The 12,723-nt window shown below is 42.4% G+C and overlaps 3 non-coding genes and 1 pseudogene across 3 annotated transcripts; 2 read left to right on the top strand and 2 right to left on the bottom strand.

Moving 5' to 3' along the window:
• Positions 1-1,359: 1,359 nt before the first annotated feature.
• On the bottom strand, positions 1,360-1,433 carry TRNAT-AGU (transfer RNA threonine (anticodon AGU)). Its single transcript has one exon. It is a non-coding gene; the product is annotated as a tRNA-Thr (tRNA).
• Positions 1,434-5,030: 3,597 nt separating this feature from the next.
• Positions 5,031-5,103, top strand: TRNAV-UAC (transfer RNA valine (anticodon UAC)). The gene has a single exon. It is a non-coding gene; the product is annotated as a tRNA-Val (tRNA).
• A 4,279-nt stretch (positions 5,104-9,382) lies between these two features.
• Positions 9,383-10,221, top strand: LOC112674387 (40S ribosomal protein S15a-like; annotated as a pseudogene).
• A 502-nt stretch (positions 10,222-10,723) lies between these two features.
• TRNAH-GUG (transfer RNA histidin (anticodon GUG)) lies at positions 10,724-10,795 on the bottom strand. Its single transcript has one exon. It is a non-coding gene; the product is annotated as a tRNA-His (tRNA).
• Positions 10,796-12,723: the final 1,928 nt, after the last annotated feature.

Here is a 12,723-nt window from a genome sequence, read left to right as displayed (position 1 = left end):
ACCTGAGGGAAGAGGAAAGATGATTTCCCGTCTGCTTTTCTGAGATCTTAACTGAGACTCCCTTAATGAAAGATTAAGAAGAGAAAAACAAACCGAGATTTGGCAACATGCTTACCTTGAGTATAGGTGGGAGCCCCCTGGGGAAAGATGAATAATTGTCCAGGTGGCTCAAAATTCCAGCTCATATACCACCTTTCACAAAGGACAATAAATCTGTAGTGAAATGATGGAACCAAGAAAGGCAGAGTCAGGCCGAGGGAGGAGATAAAAACTAAAGTTTGTTATTTCCATTCCAGGCTGATAGGGCCTAAAGTTGTCTCTGGAGATTAACCTTTGTCTTTCTCAGGAGAGAGGGAAGAAGGGACCTCTTTGTAAACTTCTGTCCTGCTTCCAGGCAGGTTGGGGGAGGACAGAGAGCTTTTGGGGAAATCTGCTTTTCTCACTTGGTTTCAGCTCACAATAATCCTTAAGCCAAAGCGGCACATTTTGGGGTGGTATCACCTGTTACCCTTCACCACCATCTTTGTTCACATTCCTTTGGAAGTTGGGAGTCACAGAACTGCTATGAATCCAAGGAAAATGAAATCAGGTTTACTGTGGAGTGTTAATGGGATTTCAGGCACGGTGCAGGACAGTTTAAAGACAGGGACTCTCAAGGAACTCCAATCGTGACCTCTGGAATCTCTTTCCATAAAACCAAAAGGCCCATTGTGTAGGCCAGTGCTACACGTACGTTTTAGCTTCTGAACTACAGTATCACTTCAGATTCAGGAAGGTGGTTGTCCGTTTGTGATTTATTTTTTCCAAATGTTACTGAGCTTCAATCTTGCCCCTTGCACTCAGTGGCTTGTCTGATGCACAGAGGTGACAGTTCTTAGGGTTGACCTAAACCAGAGTGGTGAGAGTGTCTTTCCCCCACCCCATGCTCTTACTTGTTCTCATAAAATATGAGTCTGACTCAAACCAGATGCCATGGCTTGTGAATTTGTCTTACACTGACAACCAAACTCCCTCATTTAGCTGAAAATGTTGGCTGTCACACTTTCAGAGATCACACACTGAACTTCCAAGACAAAATGTGAGATGCTGCTTCCTATCACCTACTGCAAGATAACTGTCGCTGGGTTCCTAACCTCCTCTTACCTATCATCAGCAAACCCATTGCTGTGATCAACTATGGAAATGTTACTCACTTTCCCTTCATCCCAGTCTCTCATCATGTGATGCAATCATCTAGCAAGAGACTTCTCAGTTGGAATAACAACTGAACACAGCATTTACTTGCCATATAAACTCTTCAAGGCATCTCCAACATATTCCATGGTAACCACACTGTTGAAAATGAAAAGGAAACAAAGAAGGCCCCGCTGGGATTCGAACCCAGGATCTCCTGTTTACTAGACAGGCGCTTTGACCAGCTAAGCCACAGAGCCCTTTTTTGTGTTTATGTTCAGTTATATCATATTTATACCATTTTCTGTGAAATGTAGCAATTTGTCAGCAATTTACTCAATTTTTTGACAAAGAAAAGATATCTCTGTTTCTGAGCTTTTACTAAAACGGTTACTTCAACATTTAAAACGTGCGTTCTTCAATATAAAGTTTTAAAAATTTCAAATTAAAAAAATTAAATACCTATTTCATGGAGAATGTCACCATCTAGAGGAAATATTGGATATTGCAACACCATTTATTTATTTATTTATTTATTTATTTATTTATTTATTTATTTATTTATTTTCTCCTTTAATTCATTTATTTTGTCCACAAATGTTGAGTCACTAATTTATGTTGGGTACTTTTCGAAGATAGAACAGTGCTTTGTGAGTGGTGAGGGCATATGCATTCGTTGGGCATCCACAAAGGGCAGGGTTCTGGCGGGGTGAGACTTCCTTGGGACAGATCCTCTGTGTACCTCCTTTCCTCTGGACATCTTGGGACTCTTGCCGGCCAGTCTAGCCTGTGTATAACCTCTTTGTCCTTTCGTACAACACCTTACTGTTTATGCATTCCCTTTGTCCTCAGGTCCTGCTGCCATTCTTCTCCTTATATAAGCTAATTTGTTTATCATACATCATTTCGATATGCATCTTTTTGTAAAGTTGACATTCTGTGCACAAATATAAATTTACATAAATGGCATATTATATATTTTTACGTCTTTTGAAAACATTATGACTTTAAGATCCATCAAAATTGTCCTGTGTATACCTAAATCACTGCTTCTCTCTGCTCTATAAAATCCCATGGTGGGCACTCATGATACATTTCCTTTCTTCTGTCCCAGTGATGGGTTCACAAGTTCCAAATAACACCACCTTTTCATCTACCCCTGCTATGTACTTGTTTGAGAATTTCATTGGGGTATAGGAACAGAATGGCTAACTGATCCCACTTTATTCTCCAGTCCACACTCCACCAGCTGTATGTGCCCCTTTACCTTTGTCCATGCTCAACATTATTGATTCAGCTTTCTAATTTGTAATCTAACCTTTTACTGTAGAGTAATGAATCTCCTATTTTTATTTGCATTTATGCTTTCTAAAGATTTTGAGCATCTGTTTATATGTCTGTTAGCCATTGGCACTGCATCTTATGACATTCACTCTTTTCTTATAATTTGCCTATGTTGTTATTGAGGTTGATATGTCTTCCATGTTGATGCACAGGGGGCTATGTTGTGTATTGTGGTTATTGGGCTACTGTGAATTTTAGATCTTGCAATATCATCTCCCATTGTGTTACCTGTCTGTTGACTTGTCAGTGGAGGAACTTAATGACAGATCTTTGATTTTGTTAAGGATTTATCTTCCCTCCCACCTCATGGATTGTACTTTTGAGGTTGTTTAAAGGGTCTTTCTCTGTTACTAAGTTAAAAAATGTCCTCTGTAAAAAAAAAATGTGTAGATTTTCTTTTTCACATTTGAGATGTTGATCATCTAGTACACTAGGTAAGTGTATTGGTTTTTTATATGACAGTCTGTTGGAAATATGTTTTTTGGTTCTCAAAGCGTTGGTTTGGTAAGGGTCTCCAAGATGTGTGGTTGGTCATGTAATGTCCTACACTTCCTTTATCTTAACTTCTTCACATTTTCAGGCAATTATGTATTTAATAAAATCATGCATTTTTTTCCTGTTAGAATATCTATCTGCAAGGTCAGGGAGAATCCAGTTATTTCCTAATACCCAGTACAAGTCATAGCATGGAAAGAATGTATTTTAATTTAAAAATTACTTGAATTATATTTTATGAATTTCCCATTGTATAACCTTCCAAGGATTTGTTTTTTGTTTTTGTAAGCCTGAGCCGATGTTTCATGGACCGATAAAGTCAATCCTAGGCTTCCCAAACTGTGAACAAGTATTTTGGTTCTTATAAGAAAATGATATGAGAATACAAATTCTAAGTTGCTGTGATAGATGAGTGGGCAAGGTTCTGAACTTAAAGTTTGCATGAGTCCAATCTTTGCTTGTGGCAAATAATCTTATCTTCTAATATGTCCTTTTCAATATAAACTGGAAACCTCTCTTGTTGGTTCCAGAAAATCTATGAATTTCTATTTTGTCTTCAGGCAATTTGATTATCTTTCTGTCTCCTGTAATCCTGCACTTTACCACCAGAACTTGGGGGAAAAAAATCCTATTAGGTAGTGTTTACTAGGTGCACAATTATATGTTTCTACCCTGGTCTTAGCCCACCATGGATTTGGCATAAGCGCCCAAGTCCATCAGTTTCTAAGGCTACTGTAATGTTATCCTAAGCAAAGATGTAAACCGAGAAGGTCTCAGGTAACACAAAGGAACACGTGGCCCATGAACAACCTCCTGAGCTTTGTGGCTCTCAGCAGTGACTTGACTTTCAAAAGTCTCCCAACTCTTCTCCAAAGCTCTAGAGACCAGAGCACAGAGTTCGAAGGAGACCCAGACCCATGTTGTGTCACAGTCAGGAAGAAACAGAGAGAAATTGTGTAAGGGAGGTAAAATTTCTCTCCTACATGTTTAGGGTTTCTGGCCAGACCTAAGAATTAAACTGACATAAAATAGATCAATATGAGAAAAACACACACATTTCATTAAGTGATTTTTACATGGACATGGAGACCCTCAGGAGAAAAACAAAGGCTCAGACCAGCAGTTAGAGTCCATTGCTTACATAGTAGGCTGTGCCAACATCCTGAAAAGGTGACAAGACAAAGGGGTTGGGTTAGGACAGTGAATTGTGGACAAGGGTCCAGGAAGATAAGGGTTAGTTTCAGCAGGGTTTCTGTACAGATTTCTCCTGGCCTGGAAGCCCTGGCTCTGGTGATAAGAAGGCTTCCTTCCTCCTGGGACCGGGAGGGGGCACCTTTGCCACGGGTATTGTACCTCTTGCTTCGGGGAAGTAAAAGGAAGATTAAGAGTGCTCTTCTTTCTACCTATTGTTTTTCAAGTGCCTTTAACTCAATATAAGCAGTATGCCAGAGCTGCACATTTTGGGATGGCATGCTCTGAACCCCGATCGTTGAAAACATGTATTCGTGTCCCTCCTTAATGCATACACATCCTAAGCTTAACTAGTGAGCAATCCCAACGGGCCAGCTCTGACCCCGTTGCAAATGAGGGGAGGTTACGACGGTGCAGCTAAGTTGGTTTGCAGCTCCCTCGACCTGCAGATGCATCTCCCCAGCACCCGGGACTCGCTGGGAAACGCAGGGAAGGTGCGCGCGCGCGGACGTTCTAACCGCTGCCCTGCTCTGCCCGCCTCGGGGCTCGGGTCTTTGAAAGTGGGGATGAACAGGAAGCGGTCTGGAAGGGTTCGAAGGGGCGCAAACCAAGGATGCGGTTTTACGGAAGTTTTTCGTAGTTTACGTGTTCGCAGATGACTTTACGGGAGGTTGTTTCAAGCTCGTGTGCAAGGGAGGCGCGCCGGGAACTCGGTTTCAAATGCCCTGCTTTTGAACACAGTCACAATGGGAAAAGTATAAACATTTTTCAACGTATTTTTCCAGAAACTTTTGTATTCGGAGACAGGGAGGCTCCTGCCGGCTTGCGGTTCCATAGTGTAGTGGTTATCACGTCTGCTTTACACGCAGAAGGTCCTGGGTTCGATCCCCAGTGGAACCAGATGCGGCTTTGCTTCTTTTTCCACCCAGGCTCGGAGGCAAACAGAGCGGGTTTGGTTTTGGGCTTATTTTCAGGGCTTTTCCTCTTCATTTCTTTTTGTAAAATTTAATGCTTTTTTTTTTTTTCTATTTCCTTTGTCTTTTCTTTTTTCTTTCTTTTTTTTTTTTTTTTTTTTTTTTTTTTTAAGGCTTCCGAGATTGCTGATAGAAAAACAGACTTGCGGATTGTTTGGGAGATGCATCTGCCTGCACCGCTCAGATGCAGGCGGGGTGTAGCATCAGGTGGTCACGGAAAATTAGTCTTGCTCCTGCCAACGTCCAGCCACTCTAAACAGTCAGAAAGAACCGCGCATCCAGGAAGTCTGAGTGCTCGAGACGCGGAGGCCACAGCACAGGTCCCTGGCCTGGGGGCACGGCACACGGCCGGTGGCTGCGGCTGTGCACTAACCAGACCCCTGCAGAGACCTCGCCCCCATACCGTGAGCCTTGTTGGAACCTCTTCAATTCCACTTCCACCCCCAGGGAGCCGGTGCCCTCCAAGGGTCCAAGCTGCCAGTCACCCTTCCAGTATCCCGCTCCGAGCCAGGAATAGGAAAGTCAGGATTCTTACCTGTTTGAAGATCATCTTACAGAAAGGTATTAAAAAACAGAAACAAAAAGTGACTTGAGGGCTAAGGGCTACATGGATGGGACCATGCTGAGAATAACCTGATGTACTCAGGGAGGTGGAGGCAGCACCAAATAATAGAACCGACAGATGTATCTAGCTGCATGAGGAAAGAGGCTCCTGTAAAGTAAAAATATACTATCAGAAATGGAAAATTCACTAAGTAGATCAGAAAGTGTGGCGATATTCTGGAATATCGAGCAAAAACAGTGCTGAAGGGGAGGGGAAAATTACAGTAGAGGAAAAGACTAGGATGTGTAATATCTAAATAATATTACTTCTAAAAATAAATAATAGGGAAAATGCAAGAAAGATAAACCTCAAAAAATCAGGTTCATATCACAACCCTAAAAAAAAAATTCTAGGCAGTCAGGATGACTGACTATTTGGTCAAAAGGATAAAAATATCTGATCCTTGACTACTGAGGAAATTGAAAAGAATCTAAAACCTTCTAGAGAGGGGGTAAAACACAAGTCACATAAAGGATCAGTTAATAATAGAATAGTTGACTTTTCAAGGTTGACACTGGAAGCTGGAAGACAATGAAGCAGTGGTTTCCAATCTTAAAGCAGATGAAATCCACCCTAGATTCTATAAGAAAGTCGAATTTCCGTCAAGTATGAGCATAAAAGAGAGACACTTTCAAATGTACATTGCCTTGTCAAATTTACCTTTAGCACTCCCTTCCCCAGGATCTGTGTAAAAGTGAAATGAGACTTGAGACACAGAACATATGAAATATAAATACAGCATAAGCTGAGTGGAGGCACAGGCCAAGGTAACAGGAGCATCATGTGTTTGCTGAGGGTGCCAGACTGCAAGAGTTCAGAAATGTTTGGGGAAGAATTCTTTAAGGAGATAAAAAGTTGAGAGCAATTCAGATGTGCATAGAAATCCTCAAAAGAGACTTCAATAACTGGGGGATGAATCTGGGGTTCAAAAGATAAGATCTATTGACACCTGTGCAAATAAAAATAACATTATTCCATGTGGAGGTGCAATCATAGTCTGTTAGAACGATTTAAAATTGGAAAAGACTAGAATGAAAAGGAAGAAATAAAGAATCATTACTTGCAGATGATATGATATCTATAGAGAAAACAAAATCAATAAGTGTTTCAAATCAGTAAATGAGTGTAGCACATTTGCTAGATACTGTTGATAATTTTAATTCAGAAGCATACAGAAAAAAAAGACTTGAAAAATTATACCTAAGAATTAATCTGATAAATTATGTATAATATTTACATAGGAAGAGTTATACAATATTATGGAAAGATACCAAAAACTGCTCAAGTAAATATAGAGCTGCATGGCATTAATAAGAACAGGAGCTTTATAAAATAAAAATGAAAAGTTTCTTTAAAATTATAGATGAAGTGAGTTCAATCAGAATTCCAACAAATTCTAATACTTGGAAGGACTAGCGAGTTTTGGCTAACTGAATCATTTTTAAAAAGAAGAAAGAGATGGTAGAACCGCTTTCTCTCTTTTTAAAAAAAGATTTTATTATTAATTAATTTATTTATTTGGGTGGGAGAGAACAAATATGAGCAGGGGGAGAGGGAAAAGCAGACTCCCACCTGAGCATGGAGCATGCCAAGATGAGGCCCAGGACCCTGGAATCATGACCTGAGCCGAAGGCAGACGCTTAAGAGACTGAGCCACCCAGGCACCCCTGAACTGGTTCCTCTTGTAAATACTACATGTACGGCCAAGGATAACAATGAATATATATGGTATTTCTGCAGAGGTATGTAAATAAACCCATGGAACAGAATGGATGGCACAATATAGAACTGAAGCAAATAATGAAGCCATCATATCTGACAGGTGGCAGGAGGTAATATCAACTAGTCATTAAGTCTGTAGACTCAATTATACATATTAGGAGGGGAAATCCATACTTTCAAATGTACATAAAAATGAATTACAGGCAGATCACAGGCTGAAACGTGAAAAGCAAAGATTGTAGATATTTTAGCTAAGGCGGTGGAGGACAAGTTCTAAAGTTTTTCTCAGTCACAGGTCTACCAAGAGCCGCGAGGTAGAAACCATAGAGTCATCATTTCTCTCTCTCCTCGTTGAGACTGCTTTTATCTGTTCTGCTCAGATTGGAGTTTGCTCTGGTCCCTCTGCCTGGAGGAGTCTGTCGTGCCCGCAGCCTCACCCTTGGAGTAAAGACTGAGAAGGCTGGAGGACACGCAGTAAGAAGGCCTTTCAAGGCCTGTGCAGGTTAAGATCAAAGTTTTATTCCTTAACCAAGTGTAAGGCTGCTTCTGATTAATGTCACCCTGAGCCGGGAGCTTTTCCTAGCTCTCCAGCTCATCCCTAGACCACCTATACATTTTCCAGCTTTCTTGACAGAGGTTCTCTGTGGGATTTAGTTATTCCCTGACTTCTGCTCCTCACTGACCAGGGAGTGCTTTCTCTTGTTTCTCCTGTTGTAAGCGTTCTAAAATTCGAGCAGCCGTGGTAGTCTAACAGATGCTAGGGTGGCCTGGGTACAGACGGATTGCTGCACACTCGGGAGAAATTAATATTCAAAGCCCCTGCTTAGTGTGCTCCCTCTGGATTTCTACTCATGTTAAAAGAAAGTTTGTTGGACCTAAATCTTTCCTTGTCCTGATTCCTCAACTTGTAGCGGTTCTTCCAATGATCTACCTTTCTCCAGACCTCTCCCTGTGCCTTCCCCAAATTTATGGCCTATTATGGCAAACATCCAGGCCATGATCAGCTTTATAAACAGACTAGCTGAAATCTTGAAATAAACCTTAATCCTGAGGATAGACAAAACTCTTCCTGCCATGATCAGAATTAGCTTATCACTATCAAAATAGCACAAGATTGCAGTCATTTAAAAAAGATGTTGAGTTTTGCACCAGTGTTTGCAACATCACTACTATACAAAGGCCTTCTTCTATATAAGTAGCAATGTGATTTTTTATTTAACAATAACAGCAATGGCTTATTTGACCATGTTTTTGGTTTGTACCTCACTAAGGTAGTGCCATCATACATATTAGGTCCTTAACTCTTTAGAACAATTGTAAAAAGTGGTAATTCTCATTAACATCCACTGGGAGACAAAGAGGATAGTAAGATGCAGAGAAATGTAAAACCAGGTCATGAGTGCCATAGAGGAGGGCAGTCTTCTCTCTGCAAATGTGGTCGGTACATCTCATGTAAACGTACCATTTGGCACATGCTAAGCAAGCTCTATACTTTTTGAGTAGATCTATAGTGTAGGTCTTCTTTACCCCTTCATGCACCTGTCACTACAGATTAATTCAGTGCCAGATTCAGGATGCTAACCCTCTTACCAAGAAGTAGCTTCTAGGCCATAGTCCATGACTGCCTGCTACTCAGGCCAGTAAGAGGTGAAGAAAATATGTTCTAGAGAACTACAAGATTCAGGTGTTTGTCTCTGTTCTAAATCACACTTTCCTCATTCCCTGGTGGCAAAAGAGTGAACAGGCACTGGTCCTTCTGGGTCCATACATACTTGATTCCTATCCTCACCCATGTAAAACCAAGTAGAAAGAACACACATAAAAGAGTAGATGTGGCCCCTCCCATCCTCTTTCCACCATCTCTCCGAGCTGAGCTGCCACAATGGTGCGCATGAACGTCCTGGTGGATACTCTCAAGAGAATTAGCAATGCTGAAGAGAGAGGCAAACGCCAGATTCTTATTAGGCCATGCTCCAAAGTCCTAGTCTGATTTCTCACTGTGATGATGAAGCATGGTTATATTGGCAAATTTGAAATCATTGATGATCACAGAGCTGGGAAAATTGTTGTGAACCTCACAGGCAGGTTAAACAAGTGTGGAGTAATCAGCCCCAGATTTGATGTACAACTGAAAGATTTAGAAAAATGGCAGAATAACCTGCTCCCATCCCATCAGTTTGGTTTAATTGTACTGACAACCTCAGCTGGCATCATGGACCATGAAGAAGCAAGGCAAAAACACACAGGAGGGAAAATCCTGGGATTCTTTTGCTAAGGATGTAATTCATATATGCAAATAAAATGCCTCAATGGAAAAAAAAAAAGTAGATGTGATACAGGTGACCATGGTCAATAACTAGGAGTGGAGTTAAACCACTGGGGCTGCCAGAGGGAGGACATCCAAAGTATGACACTTCAGCTCAGTTACAATATCTCTGAAGGTTTGTGAGTGCGAGTTTCAGAATCCATGTCAGACCATTGGGGAAGGAATGGGGCAAGTTAAGCCTCAAGAAATGAAGATCTTCATGCTGATATTTCCAATAAACTGCTGAAAATATGAGAGAGAAAACAGAAGACAGTGTTTGTTGAGCATTTAAAATCTGCAAGACCCAGGGGATTTGAGATGCCACTTGTGTGTTGTCAGGGCGCTGTGCCATGGGAGAAGTAGGCTTCTGGAATTCTTTGGGGGTCTGCTTGTCTCCTTCCCACCACCTTCCATCTCAGGTCGGCTCTCCTCTACACGCACCTTACCTGGTCCCCTTGCCCCTTTCTAAATTGCTCTGGATGCTCAAAAGGATAGATATTTTTCTGAGCCATAATAATCTTCCCCCAAAATCTTTTCCAGTTTTCCCCAGAAGTTCACAATTCTTCAGCACTGGCCCAGCCACCACGATTTGTGGCATGTGTGATTCATAATCAGGCCTCTGTGTGCTAGAAAAGATTCCCACTATCAACCTGGCTGGGCATTGGGACGGTCATTCCCTCGCTCTTAAAAGGAAAAGACTTCTAGGTTTATTTTTATGACTTCGGTTTCCTCTTGGGACTTCGAGCCAGTGCCAACAGGACCGTGGGACTTGGGAATGGCTGGAGAGAGAAGCACTAAAAAGAGAGAGATACAAACCCAGAGCTTGGACTGGTGGCAGTGAAGGCATCCGGGTCCTCGGGTTCAGGTGACATTGGCATGGCAGGAAAAAAAAGACATGGGGAAGCTTAAGACTCCTGCCGTGACTCGGATTCGAACCGAGGTTGCTGCGGCCACAACGCAGAGTACTAACCACTATACGATCACGGCGCGCCACCGGGAGCCACCCGCCCTGGGCCCTGCCTGGCTCCTCTCTGAGCAATATGAGCTTTTGTCGCCGAGAGAAACCTGCGCTTTGTCCTCCGTCTTCTCTTAGGACCGCCTACCTTGCTGACTGCCTCCCGCTTCCCGTTCGTCCCCCTCCCTCATCTCTTCCCTCCTCCTCGCCCCTCCCCCTCCCCTCCTCCTCCTCCTCTGCTTCCCCCGGCCCCTCCTCGTCTCCCTCTCCCCCGCCTCCTCCTCTCCCCGATATTTCGCTTCTGGCGCACAAACCCAAGGGGAGAAGTTTCGCTGCACGGATTTGACTGCCCCTGGCGGTGCCTCCCTGGGGGTGCACTCAATTTTACAAACTCTCGGTCCTCTGACCTCTGGCCACAGGCTGGAGAGGTGCTGCAAACTTAAACTCAGCATTCTCTGCTGAAATGTTTTTGTGATTGGATTGATCTGCCTGTGCTTCTCTTCGAGGAGAGATGAAAACTCATCCTTGGGCCCAGCCTCAGAGAACAGCCTCTTTTCTTGTGCCTTTTTTTTTTTTTTTTTTTTTTTTTTTTTTTTTTACAGTTAAAGGCCTGTCTGAGGATCTTGTTTGACACGTTGGCCCTACTGGCTCTGAGACTGGACAGGATGGCCTAGTCCAACCTCCTAGCTCTGCATTGACCAGCACCAGGGACCTCCCTACTTCTGACATTCTTGCATTTTCTATAAGAAATCAATTTTAGGGGATCCCTGGGTCGCTCAGCAGTTTAGTGCCTGCCTTTGGCCCAGGGTGCGATCCTGGAGACCTGGGATTGAGTCCCGCATTGGGCTCCCGGCATGGAGCCTGCTTCTCCCTCCTCCTGTGTCTCTGCCTCTCTCTCTCTCTATGTCTATCATAAATAAATAAATAAATAAATAAATAAATAAATAAATAAATAAATCTTTAAAAAAAAAGAAATCAATTTTAAAACCTCTCTCCTATGCAAGGCGGTAGTTCTAGCAACTCTTACCTCTCTCCTGTATTATTAAAAAAAAAAATCTCTATAGGATCTTTCCTATCAGCATTCAAAGATGCTTTTCTTTCTTTCATCTGGATGACATGCTTCCTTACTCCCGCTTACCCTTTGAGTGACTGACCACTATCCTGGTTACAGCCAGAGTTTTTGAAAGTATCAGCACACTGTCTTCTTTCTTTCACATCATTGCTTTTACCAAATGGATTTCAGGCCGCCTTTCCACAAACACTCCACTTCCACGCTCAGATGTCACTAATTGAAAGGCTACATCTAGTAGTTGACTGGTAGTCCTCACCACACTTGACCTCCAGAAATGTTTCTTCCTGTGGACTCTGCTCTCTGGACCTCCATCCTGTTTCCTTGCCCCCCAGGCCTCAGTTTTATGTATTGGTTCATGCTTCCTTCCTCAAGTCCTCAAGGCTCAGTCTTGTTCTCTAACTCCTCTCATTTCCTTGGTGATTATATCTGTGATTTTAGCCAAGACCTTTACCCCAAACTCCAAACATGATGTTTAGCCTCCTGGTTGGTACTTCCCCTGGATGTCTAACAGGTGTTTCATATCACTTAATATGTCTGAAGCTGAATTCTTGATCTTTTCTGCAAACTTAAACTTTCTACTTCTCTCCATTTGGTGCAAACATTGGATGGGTAACAGACCCAGTAAGAGGAGATTACTGCAAACTTAATCGGACACTGAAATCAAGTGCCACTGTACTGCCATACATGATTCACTGGGGGAAGAGAGGCAGCTCACCATGATTTCTAGTTGCTGCTGGGTTAGTTCCTGAGGGTGGAATGGGGAGAAATAATCACTGTGGCACAGTACTCCTTGCCCCCAGGAGAGGGATGGAAGAATTCTAATATTATCTTTTTATGCAAACTGATTTACTCAAAGGACATTTTGGAGACCAACTCACATGTTCAGGA

The sequence above is a fragment of the Canis lupus genome, chromosome 35, assembly GCF_003254725.2.
Source record: "Canis lupus dingo isolate Sandy chromosome 35, ASM325472v2, whole genome shotgun sequence".
In the NCBI taxonomy this organism is placed as follows: Eukaryota; Metazoa; Chordata; class Mammalia; order Carnivora; family Canidae; genus Canis; species Canis lupus.
Note: the sequence above shows the minus strand (reverse complement) of the source record. Positions and strands in the feature narration are given on the sequence as shown.